Source organism: Eleutherodactylus coqui, chromosome 1 (assembly GCF_035609145.1).
Source record: "Eleutherodactylus coqui strain aEleCoq1 chromosome 1, aEleCoq1.hap1, whole genome shotgun sequence".
NCBI lineage: Eukaryota > Metazoa > Chordata > Amphibia > Anura > Eleutherodactylidae > Eleutherodactylus > Eleutherodactylus coqui.
In genome coordinates, this window is record NC_089837.1 from 122427962 (window position 1) to 122445055 (window position 17094).

General features: G+C 41.7%; 1 protein-coding gene across 1 annotated transcript in view; it reads left to right on the forward strand.

Moving 5' to 3' along the window:
• Window positions 1-17094, forward strand: part of MED12L (mediator complex subunit 12L) — a 504977-nt gene that overhangs the window by 181032 nt on the left and 306851 nt on the right. The gene's annotated exons all lie outside the window — the stretch shown is intronic.

Sequence of the window (17094 nt, forward strand, 5' to 3'; positions counted from 1 at the left end):
TTGTCCTGTCTCCAATGACACACTTAGAATCAGGGAGTGGACAAAAAAATTAGGAGGGGAGACCCCTAGTAGGGTTAATTTTAGGTAAATAAGCTTAACTTGCGTTTGACTTGTGCTTTTAAAGCTGAATAAGGCGATGTGTTTGGATGGCGTCTATCCCAGAGTTCTCGAAGAACACCAGTCTGTAATTGCTACACCTACGATTTTTTTGACCAGTCCCTTCTAACAGGTGATGTTCTTGATGATTAGAATAGCCATTGTTGTACCCATCTATAAGAAGAGTAGTAGAGAAAAAGTTGGGAGTTATAGGCCAGTTAGTTTGACATCTGTATTAGTTAAATTAATAGAAACTCTCCTGAAAAAGAGGATATTTAACCACTTAAAAGCTAACAACCTGTTGGACCCTAAATAGCACGGCTTTACTGAGAGCAGATCATGTCAAACTACTCTCATTCATTTCTTTGACTATGTCACAAAAGTGTTGGATGAAGGTGGTGCCATGGATATCACCTATCTGGATGTCAGTAAAACGTCTGATACAGTTCCACGTAAAGAGCTTAAAGATAAGTTATTGAAATTTGGACTTAATCCTTTGATAGTCTGCAGGATTCATTGGTTAGAAGACAGATACCAGAGTGGTGGTGTTAGCTGAGTTTATTCTGAACAGGAATGAGTTACAAGTGGTGACTACAAGGGTCCGTTCCGGGTTCTGTTCTTTTTAATATTTCCATAATTAACGTAGGAGAAGGTTTAACAGGTAAGGTCTGTCTGTTTGCTGATGACACAAAAGTGTGCGATAGAGTTGTTACTCTTGGTGGTGTCTTGAACATGGAGACCGATTTTAAGGTATCTTTTCATGGTATAACATTGACTATCACTCCTGTCCTTTACACAGGAGTGATAGTCTTTCAAGTGAATGGAGGCAGAGCGGCAAGGGATCAATGGATAAATTATAAAAATATTGGAAACTGTAGTTCAGTGTTTCCAAATATAAAGTAATGCACTTAGAGGAGTGAGGACGTGCAAATCCTCCTCTCCTCCCCTATAATAGGCAAAATAGCTGGTAAAAAACAGAAGAAAGGTACCCAGAGATAGCATGGGAAACAAAAGTAGGAAGGCGTCATCCCATACCTGCTTCCTGATGAGAACGCCGTCTGTGTGAGGAATTCTGCGCTATCTGGCTAGTTCGCAGCAGGTAGAGGAGCAGCCAGCAGCGGCCAACATAGCAGCCCGAACTTCCCACGCGCCCAACCCAAGCACAGCAGCAGGGAAAACTACCGTGTTTCCCCGAAAATAAGACAACACCTGAAAATAAGGCACCCCCTGAAATTTGCAGAAGTCCCAAATATAAGGCACCCCCGATAGTAAGGCATAGTAAAGTGTGCAGGCAAGTCAAGAGGCCTGTCCCCTGCTGCCATCCCCGTTGTCTCCTACCTCCAGATGTATAGGTAGATCTGCAGACAGTCTGCTGTTATCCTGTCCCTGCTGTGCTGTACGAGTGTGCTGTTGTGAGCTCCCCTTGCTGGCTGGAAAAGTCCCTACTGTACGTTCTGTTCCTGCTGTACATGTCTGCTGTGATGAGCTCCCCCTGGTGGCCGGAAGCTGCAATACCATCCCTGCTTACAAGTGGTACAGGACCTTCTGTCTGCAGACAGGTACGTTACTTTACAGCCCTTATTTTTTTTATGGCTCTGTGTGTGAGTCAGGCAACCTGTGTGTGATTCTTAAGGCTGGGTTCTCACAGAGCGTATTTCCAGCGGAAATCTCGCAGTTTGGCCACAGCGATAAACAGCGAGATTTCCGCCGGGAAAGCGCTGCTTCAAAACCCACGGCACTCAGTCGCTTGTTTTGAAGCGACCTGGCTGCACGCTTTTCCGTTTCGATGGCCGGTGAATCCGCACCACAACACCGGCTTCTCCCAGCTTTGCTGTGACAGATTTGCTGTCCCATGTGGACGAGATTTCTGAGAAATTTCGTCCACAAAGCTGGCCAATTGAGGGATTAGCAGCCACAGATGGATTTGCCGCGGCGAAATAAGACACCCCCTGAAAATAAGGCGTAGCGCATATTTGGGAGCAAAAATTAATATAAGACGCGTCTTATTTTGGGGGAAACAGGGTATGCAGCTTTTGGCTACAGCTTCGCTGGAGTCAGCAGGCACAGGGAAGCAGCCACGAACAGGAGAGAAGTGCCCTGCACTCCTTCAGTACTCACCAGAGTTTCCATGTGGCAAAGTCTTGATGGAGAGGGAAAGAACACCAGGGAATGCATATTCTAGGGTACAGAAGCTAGATCCACCTGCCAGTCCTAAAGTATGGGGTTGCTCTCCATTCCCCTGCTCTCCCACCATTACACCATGCACTTCTGGTTAAATAATTCCCCCTAGCATGGAGCATAAACCAGCACACTGCACCCTAGTGTCAAAAATTTCAGCTACCAGCTTGCCTGAAAGTATTTAAGGCATTGCAGTATTATCTGAGATCAGAGATCAGTGCATATATCAAAACCATACCGACTAAAGAGCATGTGGAAGAGTATATAGCAAGATTGGAAATCTCATATAAAGTTGAATTGGCCACGGTCTGTGCAGACATCCACCAAGTCGACAGAAGACTCATTGCAATGGAGTCCTCCCTGGATAACTTAACAAAACGTATTGACACACAGAAGTCTCTGATAGTGGGCCATACCCACCAGATGCAAACCTTAATGGATTCCATGGACAACGTAGAAAACAGGGGAAGGAGAAATAATATGAGGATCAGGTGTGTCCTTGAGGAAGTGGAACAACAAAAGCTGGAGGAAACATTACGTCACATCTTTAACTCCATCCTAAAAGGTCTTGAGCTTGATTCGGCTCACCAATCCCTCTGACCCATGTCTAAAGCCCCTGAATGTCCCAGGAACATTATATATAGAGTCCTCTGCTACCAAGTAAAATAGGCTATTAAGCCAGGGAGTGCCAGCCGATACATCATCAGGGCAGGTGAATTCAGGTACTCCCAGACCTGTCTCAAGTGACCCTACTAAAGAGAAAAGCCCTCTGGCTTCTCCTGAACTCCCTGCATCAATATAGGCTCTCATACACCTATGGGGCATCTTAATCCAACATGAAACAAGACTCAAGGAGGAAAGGGCATTCCAAATATCGAGGCTTCTCCAAAAAATCCACACACCAGAAACTTCACACAAACAAACATTGTCTCCAACTATATTAGCAGACCTAGTCAAGGCCAGGAGACAATTACAGTCTAAGTTGGATCAAAAGTATCTTCACTTCAGGGAGCAATGCAAGAGATTCTAGTATAAATACTCTAACAAGGTGCGGAGATGCCTACCTCGCTTAATACACCCCCATGCGGCACACACATTCCTAGGATCCAAAACATTGTGTGTCTAGACACTCATAGCCCCTTGGAAATACTTCGCTCAATTATATGATACTACAGGACAGTTCATTGACATGAACTCATCCACTTTACTGTAACGTACTGTATCTCTGGATACATAGCAGAGACGGCTCTCCCAACACTTGGCAGCAACTCTATGGAGGTATTGGAGATAGATTTCACAGAAGGGAGGTTAAGGAGACAAATCTACGCAAGTTGGAATAAGTCCAGGGCCTGTTGACTTTACACCAGCCTTCTATACATTATTCCAGCAGCAACCTACTTCTTTCCTAGCTAAGGTCTTCTCTGCAGTCTCCCTAGAGTCCCCATTATTGCTAGAGGCACACATTAGGGTCTTACCCAAACTAGGCAAGGACCTCACAATTGCTACCATCTACAAACTTATATCCCTGGTAAATGTCAATATAACTTATTTTTATAAAATATTTTGGCAAATAAATCCTCTTACCTCCTTTCCATCATCCATACAGATCAGGTAGGATTTGTTAGAGGCAGGGAGGCAAGAGATAACATATTAAAAACTCTGTTGATAGTCTCCAAGACGCAGAAAGGATCAGATCCCTGGAGCCTTTCTTTCTGTGGATGCAGAAAAAGCGTTTGACAGGGTCCATTGGGGATTCCTTTCGAAAACACTCAAACCAATTGCTCTGGGCCCAAACTTCCTGGCTAGGGTCCTTGCTATCTACAACTGCCCTACAGTAAGGATACAGGTGAATGGCATGCTGTCTTCCCCCATATCCATAAAAAATGGCACCAGACAGAGCTGCCCTCTCTCACAACTACTTTATATTATAGTAATGGCAATTAGAAATAATCCTTCTATACAAGGTGTTCAAATAGGGGGAACCAATATAAAACCGCTATCTATGCAAATGACCTTTCATTGTATCTTTCTTTATCAGCCTTGCATCTCAATTATTCCAAAACTGAAGCCGTAAACATATCCTTCCCGATGTCAGATAAGCAACACATGTGGCAACAGGAGGCCATAAAGTACCTAAGGGTGTTTGTTCTCACAAATCGATCAAAATTGTTTACCGAAAACTACCAGACACCACTGGAATGCACATTAAAGGAGCTCTCTTCATACGCGACACGAGACCTATTGTTGTTTGGGCGAATAATTACGCTTAAAATGGATGTGTTGCCCAAGTATTTATATATCTTTCAAGCTGTCCCTATTATACCTCCTACATCCGTTTTCAAATCACTGCGGTTGGCTACGATTACTTTCGTATGGGGCCGTTAGAGACCAAAGTTTGGAATTCATGCCTTATTCTGCCCCAAAACAAATGGGGGGTAGGCCTGCCGAACCTTAGACTATATCATGCAGCTGCAGTTTTAATGCATCTAATAGACTGGCACCATCATGCTTCCCATAAACAATGGATGAATATAGAGCAGGAGGACTTCTCAATCCCATTAAGACTTCTCCTCTGGATCAGACCTTGCGACAGAGCCCAAATCTTCACCTATTGACCTATTGAAAGGGATGTCTAGGCTATGGGACTAAATATTAAAGCAGATATTATCACAGGTTAGTGGACCCCTTACACCGCTATTTTCTAACCTAGTATTCCCACCAGGCAATACACAGGAACATTTTCTGGGATGGGAAGCAAGCGAAGACACACGGGTGCACCAGGCACTGAATGTCTCTTTGTCCCCATCATTTCAATAGATTCAGAGAGTATAGCCTCTCTTGGTGGGAGTTTTATAAATTGTGCTCCTTTTTCATCATTCAAGGGGATGGAGGACTGTTTAGGGTAGTGCTCACTCCCTTTGAGCGTCTGTTTTCATGTCAGACCCTTTGACACATGCAGTCTCTCTGGTTTACGATTTGTTGATCCGAGAGACCTATGCAACAAAACCTAGCTTTAAGTGGGCCTAGGAACAGGAATTGGGAATTACAATACTGCAGAAAGATTGGCACACAGAGTTCATCTTTACCCATAAATTATCTATAGCCTGTGCCGCCCAGGACAAAAAAAATTACAAGATCAAGATAGTACAGACATCCAGTCCACCCTCTTGCCATGTTCCCTGCATTGACCGAGATGTGTTGGAGCTGTGGAACTGATAAGGGTACCATGGTACATGCATGGAGAAGTTGTGGAGTTGTAGCTTGCTGAGTTCATTTTGGGATAAGGTAATCTCCACATACAACTGAGTTAAGGTCCATTTACATACAACTATTATTGCTCAAAATTCATTCAAACGACCAAAAATGAGCGATAATTGGTACATGTAAACACGTACATCGTTTGAACGATCATTTAGCCACAGAGACATAAAGTGTCTCTCAATAGACCGCATGCTGTGTTCTCCACGGGAGATTACATGAGATTACATTGTAACCTGCCAGCAGCCCTGAGGAGAACAAGAAAGCTGTGCACACAGCTGGGCGTGTAAGTAATCATATGCTGGGCTCTGCAAACAGCTCCTGGAGGTCCTTTTACATGCAAATCCAGGTGAAAAAGTGTTAATGGCAATTAACACTTTATGCAAAAAGATCACTAAAACTTTTAATCTTTCAATTGTTTGAAAGATTATCTTTGCGTATAAATTGGCCTTTAGTCAATAATCCCCAAATTGCCCTGCTATCAATACTGCCTGAATTGATCAACTCACAAAAGAGCTTATTTAGTTTCTGGCTGGTGGGTACTAGGACAGTTATCCAGCACCATTGGCATTCTACACAAGTTCCCTCCTTGTCTCAATGGCATCAGGAAATGTCTCACTTATGCCACATGGAGGAATTTTGCGCAGAATATTCAGTGGACAATTAGAAGTTCCCGAGTGTGGCAATCTTAGATTGAGTTTGAGTGCATTCTGGAGTTTCAAAAAATTTCTTGTAGAGGCCCCTGGGTTGGCGTCTGGGGGATGCTTCAAGACTCAGACGAGTAGTGAGAAGCCATATTAATACTACTATTCCTACAATGATCACTACGGTTCTCAGGTGCAAAATTCCCCTTTTCCCACTTGTTACCACCTCCCTTTTTGGGAGGGGGGGGGGGGTAGTTCCTTCACCCTCCTTTTTCTCCCTCTTTTCTTCTTCGTTGTTTATACTTATCTATTTCTATACTCAATACCTCCTGGGACCGTTTCTCAGAAGATCAATTCTATGCTGTGAACAGGTATATTGCAATATTTCCCCTGTTAACAGGTTTTCTCAGTTCCCAGTTGGTGACCTAGATCACAAGCTAATAATTTAATACGTCAGGAATAATTAGAGTCCATCGTATACTTAAGTTCATTGCTTGTTTGAAATGTTAAATGTCTGATTCTTATACGTTTCACCATGTCCTGCGTGACCTTTGATGGACATTTTGTATTGTATTCCTGCAAAAAATGGAACGCAATAAAAATGGATTAAACATAAAATAATGCACTTTGGGAGAAGGAATCCTCAGAATATTGTATTGTTCTGTGTTATTCAGGACTTTAACAGAGAAGTATTTAGGGGTTCAGATTTCTGACAGCCTGAAAATGAGCCCATATTGCAATGAGGCAGCAAAAAAAAAAAGCAAGTAAAATGCTTGACTGCATAGCTAGAGGCATAACCAGTGGAAATAGGAAAATTGTGATCCCACTGTGTAGAGCTCTGTTGATACCGCATCTGGAATACAGTGTTCAGTTCTGGAGCCCTCATCTATAGAAAGACATTGGTAAAATAGAACAAATCCAAAGACAGACTACAAAAATGGTGGAAAGTCTCAAGAACACAACTTATCAGGAAAGACTTTAAAAACTTGATTTAGCAGAGGAGAGAATGGAGAGGGGGGCATGATCCAAGCTTTTATATATGTTACAGATATAACTAGGGTTCAGGAAGGAAGTGGTTTTATTAGGAAGCAAAGCCCTAAAACAATGGGGCACAATCTGGGAATAGCTGTGTGTGTGTGGGGGGGGGGGGGGGGGGGGGGGCAGACGATCAGAAATAATAAACACACCTGGGATAAACATAACAGAAAAAGGAAATATTGTGATGGCAGAGTAGATGGACCAGGTGGTCTTTTTCTGCTGTCAAGCAGATTGGAGAATAATTTAAAAAAGCAAACTATGCAGAGTATTTTAACTATTTAACCCTTTGCAATCCAATTTTGGATTCAGGGTTTCCTAGGGGTCTCTCTCTTTCTGCCATTATACAATGCCGCCATCTGCTGGCTAGAGCCAGTACTGTGGTATCGGATATCCTGGAGAGGCTCCCGAAAACAGAGCAGCCAATAATACACAGTAAGAATACCCTGCTGTACGTCTTCCGACATCGGAGCTGTACACGCTTCAATCAGAATGTCTTTAGACATCAGACAGTGGATTGGAAAGGGTTAAACTATGCACAGTATTTTTGTGTCTAACCATATATACAGCTATGCATCTGATGGTTAAGGGTATATTTACATTCGGCACTTTTGTTGCAAAATTTTCTGCAACTGTCCTATTTATCTGAATGGTATTTGCAAAAATCCATGCACGTGCTGCAGAAACCACCCTATCAAAGTAATCACTTATTTTAGGTGATACTCAATGGGTATCATAGCCTTATCAATCAGGTAAGCCTAATTATATATAGACGATGCATCGAAGAAGAGTTCAATGAGAAACACCAAAGTGATGTTTCCAAGCTCTTCTGTTTTATTCTTGCAATGCTAGAGGTTATATAGTGTGACAACCGCCACAAAGTCAATAAGTCAACAAATCAAAGTCTACAGCATGTTTGATACATCTATGTCAGTAAAAATACAAAGGTTGATTATGACAAAGTAGCATGCTTAGAGTCTGATACGGTTAGTTAAGTTTTCATTACAATATGTGTTTTTTTTACTCGTACTTCTTGATATACACACAACACTACTGCATACAATTTAATTCAATACGTCTACAATATAATTCAATACTTTGACAACCCTAACAATGTGAGGAATGGATTTCAGTTGCAGAAATCAGTGTAGCAAATTCATTTTATGAACATACCCTTACCTTTGCAGGTGCTGCGTTCGAGAGTTACCAAGCTTGGACCCCAGGGGTCACTGTTTCCTTTCCAAATCTCTTATCTTCATTATTGGTCCCTGAATGATAATATGTAATTTGTTTGTCACCCAAAGCATATAAAATTCCAATTTTATTTAGTGTTACAATAATTGCTACCATAGTTATAGGACCCCAAAAAATTATTTGGTTAGCCTTGCAGTTCCAAAGTGAACCCAATATGTGTAGGACATATTTTTTTCCACTGCTAGTCTAGAATAATAATGGGAAAGTAGCAACTAGTCTACAGATCAGCAGTTCAACTTAGAACTAGGCCATATTTACTTAGCACCTGCAGGGCATCAGCTGCCAACTCCAGTACTTATTTGATTGGATTTAATTGGCATGTTTGTTCAGCCAGTGTATCATATTATGGGCTGTAGTCTTATGCATGGTGCCAGGTTTCCATTTATAACCTGATTAACTGTAACTTCTATTTGTAATGATGGCAGCAGCCTAATATGTTAATTTCTACACTAACTTTATTATTTACATCTGATATCAGTTATATCAATTATACTTTATTATCAGTTATATGAATTATGCCATATTATGTCTTACTTGTAGCTATGCATTGTTATATTTACTCTGCATATTATCACATAGTATTGCATAGAGAACAAATGGGGATTTTAACGGCACACGTAGGAATACTCCACTGAAGGTTTTTTCATTCACTATGTGGATACACGTGTGTCGTTAAAATCCCCTACAAACCTATATGCCACATGATCTGTTTTGAATGCAAATTTTAATACAGGATAGGTGATAACTAGGTGATCTTTAATGGGAATCTGTCACCATGTTTTTGCAGTCCTCACTAAGATCACCATAAGGTAGTGTCTGTCACCCGGATTGCAGTGATATGTCTGCTGTGTGTATCTGTTTAGTAATTTTAGAGAAACCTATTTTATTAGTAGCAGCCAGACACAGAATTAGTCCTGCATATTGATGAGCTGTAGCCTAGCCACACCCACCTCACCCTCCAGCCAATGATTGGCAGCTCTCTCACTATGCACAGTAATAAGTAGACAGCAGTCAATCAGTGGCTGAAGGGTGGAGTGGGTGTAGCTAGCTGACTGCTCATGAATATCCAGGACTTTAAGTAGTCCTTGATCTATGTGCTGCTACTGAAAAAATGCAAGTTTCTCCACATCTACTGCATAGATCCACTCAGCAATCATATCGCTGCAACTAGTGTGACTGTCTCTACCTTATGCTGTGGGGGTGCTCTCTGCAAAAAAAAGTCTGCTAAGGTCTTACCAAAGGGATCCCCACTGATTGGGAAAACTGGTCCACTCACACCCGCATGCATGGAATGATGGTCAAACGTGCACACCACCGCTCCATTCATTCATTTCAATGGGACCGTCTTTGATGGTTAAACTGAAATGAACAGAGGTGTTGTGGATGTGTGACTATTGCTCCATTCATGTGGGGACACTCTTAAATCCCGTTCTATGAATTGGTGACCCCCCCAATTACCCTTTATCCTTTGGGCAAGGGATAACTTAATTTGATGGGACAAACCCTTCAATATCTGTGAATGATTTATATCCATATAGCAATTTTTTACAATAAGCAAACTGCTCTTTTCCAGTATCGCTATGTAAAAATGTAATGCTTGGGTATATTGATATACCATGTACTAACAATTAGGACACGCAAGTGAAAATCAGCATCTTGCTTTCTGCACATTTTGAAGATTGTAACTGAGTTTGCACATTGTTTTTATCCAGCAGCTGCTTTCTCCATCGGTGAAATCATTGCAATGGGCTCTGTTGCTAAGACCCCTTGCAATTAAAAGACTTAGAAGAAAGGGTCTGTGTTTCAATTCCCGCTCAATGTTACAAGGCTTATATAAAGAGTCTGACATTGACTTGCAGGAATGCTGCCTTCCAATAGGTGGCGCTGTGGGGGTTTTGTTCCATCTTCCTTATTTGCATTCTTCAGAAACAGCATGGCTGTTGTCTATTGACTGTATCTGTTCAGGTGCAATCAAGTGAATGGTGCTAAAAGTTGCATGGATAGGGGTGGTTCTGTCTCTGTGGAAGAAAGTCAACCTTTTTTTTTGCTCTCAGATGACCCCTTTATCCAACTTGTAAAACCTTTTTAAAACAGCTGTAATGTTCTGAAACATTTTAAGAATTACTACTCAACCATTCTTTTAACTGGCAGTCAAGTGTTTATGCTCGGCAGTCCTCCTGGTCTTTATAAACTGTCATTTTTATTAAAATACTTTAGATATAAAAAAGGAATATACTATTATTTTTTACAGGAGCTAGGGATGATTTTCAGGGAATGGCTTATATTTAAAGCCCTTCCCTGAAAATCACTGCAGGGGTGTCGGCAGTCCATTGCTTTCAATAGGGCCGCCGGCAGTAGCTGCGGCCCCATTGAAAGCAATGGGAGAAACTCAAGACTCGAGTATAAGCCGAGGGGGGCTTTTTCAGCATCAAAATGTGCTGAAAAAGTTGGTTTCTACTCAAGTATATAGGGTAATAAAGAAAACAAAATATTTTACGGCCATGCAAAGGCAATTGAGAAGAAAAGTAGGTTTAAAACATTAATACCTACCATAATTCTGGCATGAAAAAGTTACAGTTGTGGAGCAAAAATTATGAACTATTTGAGGGTTTATTCTGGGCCCACCAGATTTGGTATAACTTTCTCCATAAACTCTTGATAATAGCTGAAACCTAACTGACATATCTGGTGAAGGTTTCAGTCTGGTGCATGGAGGTACCACCAGATGCTACAAATGTGTTAGGAGAGTTACCATTCATCACATTTATAATGGTGGGAAGTTTACTTAGACTGGTATATGAAACATCATTCTAAGTAAATATGCCCCATTGTTTTAAAGACGATTTTCGCTCCAAATGTAGAAATGTACATAAACCAGAAGTCAGAACAGAAAAAGTTTATTGATATCTTAGGAATGGCAGTTAGTTTAGGAGAAGATAAGGAAACAAGTGACAAATGACTGTACTTCTTTGTATCACTTTGGCAAATATGGCTACTGCGACAAAGCAGAAAAATGCCAATAAATAAAAGAAACATAATAGCCAAACCTTGACTGTTGCCCTAACATCTACTAATGCGTGCGCAGCTTAGGGTGGAAATTCTCTTTTGCACTTAGTAGTGGCTTTTGCAAATAAATGTTTTATTCTATAACTTGCTTGTACTGATGGAGCAGAAATTACTTTATCATTTGGCACTATGTGTAGACTGTAGTTTCCCATTGAACTGCAAAGAAAGCCTAGTGAGTTATATTATCCCACAAGATACAGCTGAATGCATCTCTGCCACACGTGTAGCAGTCAGACAATTATTCTATTCTTTGGCTGCACAATTACCTCATCGGGATTTTATGTTAAATTTCATGGTGACTGGTATAATGATCCAGCTGGTCATGTATCAGGTAACGTCAATTATCACTGAAGACTTTGCACTCACTGCCAACATAACATACTGTCTATTTTGTACAGGTGTGGCAACTATTATAATGAGGGAGAACTGTGGGTGGCAATTTGGATAGAAAAGCAAGAAGTAAGAGCAGGGCCGGCTCCAGGTTCATGTGGGTTCTTGGACGATAGTCTCAGTGGGCCCCCTTGTGGTATTGCACAATACGGTGCTCCCTTAAAGGGGTTTTGTCATTAAACAAAACCCCTGTCTCCCAGCTGGGCCCTACCTAAAATTAAAAATGAGGGTATGCTGACCCTTTCTGGAGCCCTGGAACACAGCTAACAACCTCCACCGGTCTTGGTGTTGACTTCCAGGTAGACAGCCCGATGGAAGCACGTGACTGCTGCGGCTTGTTAGAGGCCGCAGCATCACGTCTCCAAACTCCTAGCATCATGACACCCAGGATATGAGTGCTGATGTCGAGAGTGCCGAGAGTGACGCTACAGCCTCTGAATGAATTCCACCTGGCTGTCTACCTGGAAGTCACTGCTGACACCGGTGGCTTTCTGCTCCACCCCAGGGCTCCACGAGAGGTGAGTATGCCCTTATTTTTTATTTGCCCGGCAGAGAGACAAAAAAGACCGCTCACCGCTGTCCTCGGTGACATCTCCTGCCTCCCGGCTACCTTCAGGTGCCAGAAGCCAGAACATTTTGAAATTGCTGTGGCTCCGGGCCTTCTGTGCATACGTGTGATGTAATGCTGCCTGGCACGCATGCGCAGAAGGTCGGCGCCTGGTCCCAGAGGACCAGATCAGCGGGGGACAGCACAGAGGACTGGGGTGAGTATTCTCAGCTGCCCCCATGGATCCGATCCATGAGGGCAGCTGAATCTCTAACTTTTTTTAAACTATTTTTCACTTTAATGTGATCGGTGCTATCCATTGCAGCCCAGGATGACAGCCGTTAGCTGTCAGTTACCTGCGGGCAACGACAGCATGGAGCTGTCACGTCCACAGCCCACGTGGCTTTAATCCCCGCAGGAAGCATGTTTCTACATCCTCAGTGATTAAAGCCCACTTGGACAGGACATAAAAAGACTATGGGCTGGTCACTAAAGGGTTAAAATCTCAATCCATGTTAATGTGTCTTTCGTTCAAATTTTAATCCTTGGCAACAACAGGAAACCCTGCTAGTTTAATAATCCCATACTTGTGGCAACAACGTCTGCCCTCACATGTCTGCGTGTTTGTGAAGGCATAGCTTATGATGTGCACCCCCTTCCCCTCTGCCATGCCGCGCTGCGCTGCGCTGGCGGCGGGGTGGAGGTGAGCCTGCGCATCACCAAATAAATCTGTCTTGTCGCACCCCCCTGAGATCTCTATATATTTTTGGGATAAAGCGTAGCCCATATCCTTCTTTAAGATCTAAGTTCCCTGCTAAATTTCATCAAAATCGCTTTAGTACGGATGTGAATCCATCCTAAAACTGGAATTCGCTTTGTCTCCGAAAGGCTAATATGTTTACTGTTTACATGTAATAATTATTTCCTATTTATTTATATGTATTAAAATGGAAAATAGAACTTTTAGGTTTTCAATACAATAGTAGAGTGTCAGTTGGCCCTATTTCCAAATATGCCTGGTATCACATGGCTGAAGGTTTTTTTTTTTTTTTGCTGGTGTACAAATTTATTGGCTTTCAGTGATCAGAAAACAATTTTTAAAATATTCAGAACTCTCATGTCTGGAGTTGTCTGCCTTACTTTATCTTTAGCTAAATAGACTTTTCGCTATGTCATGTGCCACCGCTTCAGGTCTCCCTTGTGACATATTTACAGGTGGCAGCTGCCTGTGTACGGGACATCACAGGTGGCTGTAGCAAATGACAGAGCTTAGCACTTGAACACAGTGAGTAGTCTTCCGTGGCCCAGTTGGAGAGCCTAAGGTTGGCCTACAATGGTACTTCCTAGTGATATGCAACACTTTATGAGATGGTAATACCTCTTTAGTAGTGATAGAGCTTCCCTTGGTTATGATTAAGGACTCAAATGAGTACAAAATGTGCCACCTTGTTTTTAAGATTTGCATACCATGAATTTTTAAACCTGTTTATAAATAAAACGTGAAGTTTTAATTTTCTCTTTGTCACTGGAGTCTACCATTGCTACAGCATATCCTTACCTGAGAACCAGCCTGCCACCCCCTCCTCCTTGCATTGATTTCTGAATATGAAGCATATGTATCCTCCTGTATGAGTGGAGTGCCGCTGATGTGTTAAGGCCCATTTACACGCAACGATTATCGTTCATAATTTACTCCAAAGCCATCAGTTGAGCAATAATCATTGTGTGTAAATGGTCCCATCTTTCACTCTTTCTCTGAATGATGATTTTTAGGTGAGCATGAAATTTATCGTTCAGCCTGAGAGAAGATAACACAGACTGCATGCTGTGTTTCCTGTCCATGGTGCTGTATTCTCCGCGGGAGCTGCTGATTACATTGTATTTAGCAGAAAGCCCATGGCAAAACAAAGGAGCTGAATGCAGAAAACAGACCACCTGCTATTCTCTGGATACATCTCCTGGAGACTCATTTACATGCAAATGAAGGTGATAAGCTGCTAATGGACATTACTGTCCATTAGCAGTTTATGCAAAACAATCGCTCAAAATCTATCATTTGAAGGATTTATCTTTGCGTGTAAACGGGCCTTTACTTTGCTTATTTATACCTTATCTTGCATAGTTGAATGAGGGTGGTGAATTAAAGGGGACCCGTCAAAGCCGCACAGCACATAAACTAATGTGATAGACTTGCAGAAATCTATTCACATGCTATAGAAACAACTCCATTCAGAGAGATGGAATGACATTTTTCAGTTACAGCTATTTCTGCAATGAAGCTACTGTGTGTGAATATAGTCAATATAGTGCATGCTGGTGATATAATCCTCTTCATTCACATATCACTGTCATGTTAATTTACAGTACCTCTTTAGATGTCATCAACTATCAAAATGTGATTTGGATGCGATAGCACACCCTGGTGATGCATAATGCAGTATTCTCATCCTCTTCCTGTTTATTTCAAGTACTTGATTTTCCTGATGAACCAGAATACAATTTTTGAAATCTACATTACACTACAGTATAACTCAATAACTTTCAGATTGTGGCACTCAGGAATCGTGTCTCCTGACAGTGTTTGCTCTATAGATCACATATTTATCAGCTACATCAGAAGGGCACAAGATAAAGTAGTCAGACATACCCTCTAGGCCAAATCTATGCAAAAGAGGGGGCCTACCGGCATTTATTTATTAGGTAACATGCACACAGCCTTTTAAATTGCATAACAACACAGAAAATGGCATATACTATAGTAAACGTCAATAGACAGACATCCAGTTGTATGGTAGATAGCCTTATATACATTTGGCATACAGCATGTATTTTGTGGAAAAAAAATAATTTTACTATATGCAACAAATGTGGTGTAAATGGAGGCTAAGAAGCTTTTCAGTGACATAATTACTTAAAGAGGTTATACAGGCTTTAAAATTGATAGCCTATCTTCAGGTTATGCAATCAATACTTTATTCTTGGGGTCTGCTGTCTGAGACCCAGCTAATCAGTTGGGGGGATGGGTTGTGGTGCTCATCCGAGTGCCACAGCTGCTTCAATGTCCAGAACGCCATGATTTTTATAGCAGCCATTTTGAGTAGTCTTACCGCATTGAAGTGACACATAGCAACACATGGTACAATTACACTAGACAACAAAAAAAAAGCGATTTTTGTGTCTAAGAAAAGTTTGTGTTCCTGTTAGCTTATTGTAAAATATAATGGAAGATAACTTTCATTTCCGAAAAAAGTTTGCTTTTGTGGTAAGGACATCGATAATTAACACTGAATTCAATGAATGGCTGAGCGCTGTGACCATTTACAGCCTCACTCAGCTGTCATTTAATGAATGGCTGAGCGCTGCCTGTGATTGGGTGAGCGCTCAGCCAATCAGACACAGCCCTTTCAGGAGGCGGGGATTTAAAATCCCCACCTGCTGAAAGAGCTTCAGTACAGTGTCGGTGAACCAAGTGGCTAGATGTACCAAACCCCGACAGCGGCGGAGAGATGAGTATATAAATATAAATAAATAAATAAATAAATATATATATATATATATATATATATATATATATAATTTTTTTTTTTTTACACAAGCTAGGGATGTTTTTCAGGGAAGGTCCTATATTTAAAGCCCTTCCCCGAAAATCACTGAATGGGTTGCCTGCAGCCCATTGCATTCAGTGTGGCCACCGGCAGCATCGGTGGCCCAATTGAAAGCAAGGGGAAACATTGCGTTCCTTTGCCACAGCTATGACAGTTGTGGCAGGGGGTTCTTTACTCCCTGTGGGGAATATTTACACGCAGCATGGACCTATGCGGTGCACGCATGTCCTGTTTTTTCAGGTATGTGAATTTGCACGCCTGTAAAACACGGACATGTGAACACACCAAAGTGAACCCATGGTTCTAATAGACCCACTGTTTTGTGTGGACATACATGCGCACAAATACATGCTCATGTGAACGGGGCCTAGGACTGTTTTCCTTCACATTAAATAACTCTTGCCGCTAAAGATTCTGCCCCGCCGCAGCTGCCAATAGCCTCTTGATTTTGCTAATATTATTGGCAAGAGTGTGTCGCCATTGGCTGCCTTGACTGAGCAGAGTTTCGGCCCAAGGGGTTTTTGCTATATGGGAGCGCTGCCTTATTATTTCAAATGTTAGTATATTACTTTTTAGCATCCAGATGGGTATCAATGTGGGTCAATATTAATTTTAAAAAGTAAGATGTGGTTCTGAACACTCTGGAATAAAATCCCTAAGGGTGCATTTATGCAGGGCAGTTTGGATAAGGTAAAAACTGCACAAAAAACACATCAGCAAAACCCATGTGTTTTTGCCATGTTTTTTTTTTTTAACCACAAATGCTGCAAAAATGTATGCTGTTTTGCTGACCAAATTTTGGTGCAATTTTTACTGCATCCAAACAGCCCCATGTAGGTTTTATTAGCCTATTCTGCACATTTTTCTTATATGCAAGTAAGGTGTAGACAGGGCTGAGAAATCGGTATTCATCTAGTACAACATCCAGCTGTGTCTGCACCTGTTCCTTATAGAACCGCTGTAGACACAACTATTCTGTTCATTACAGTTTATTGATAAGTGTCTTTTTTATATAATTTAT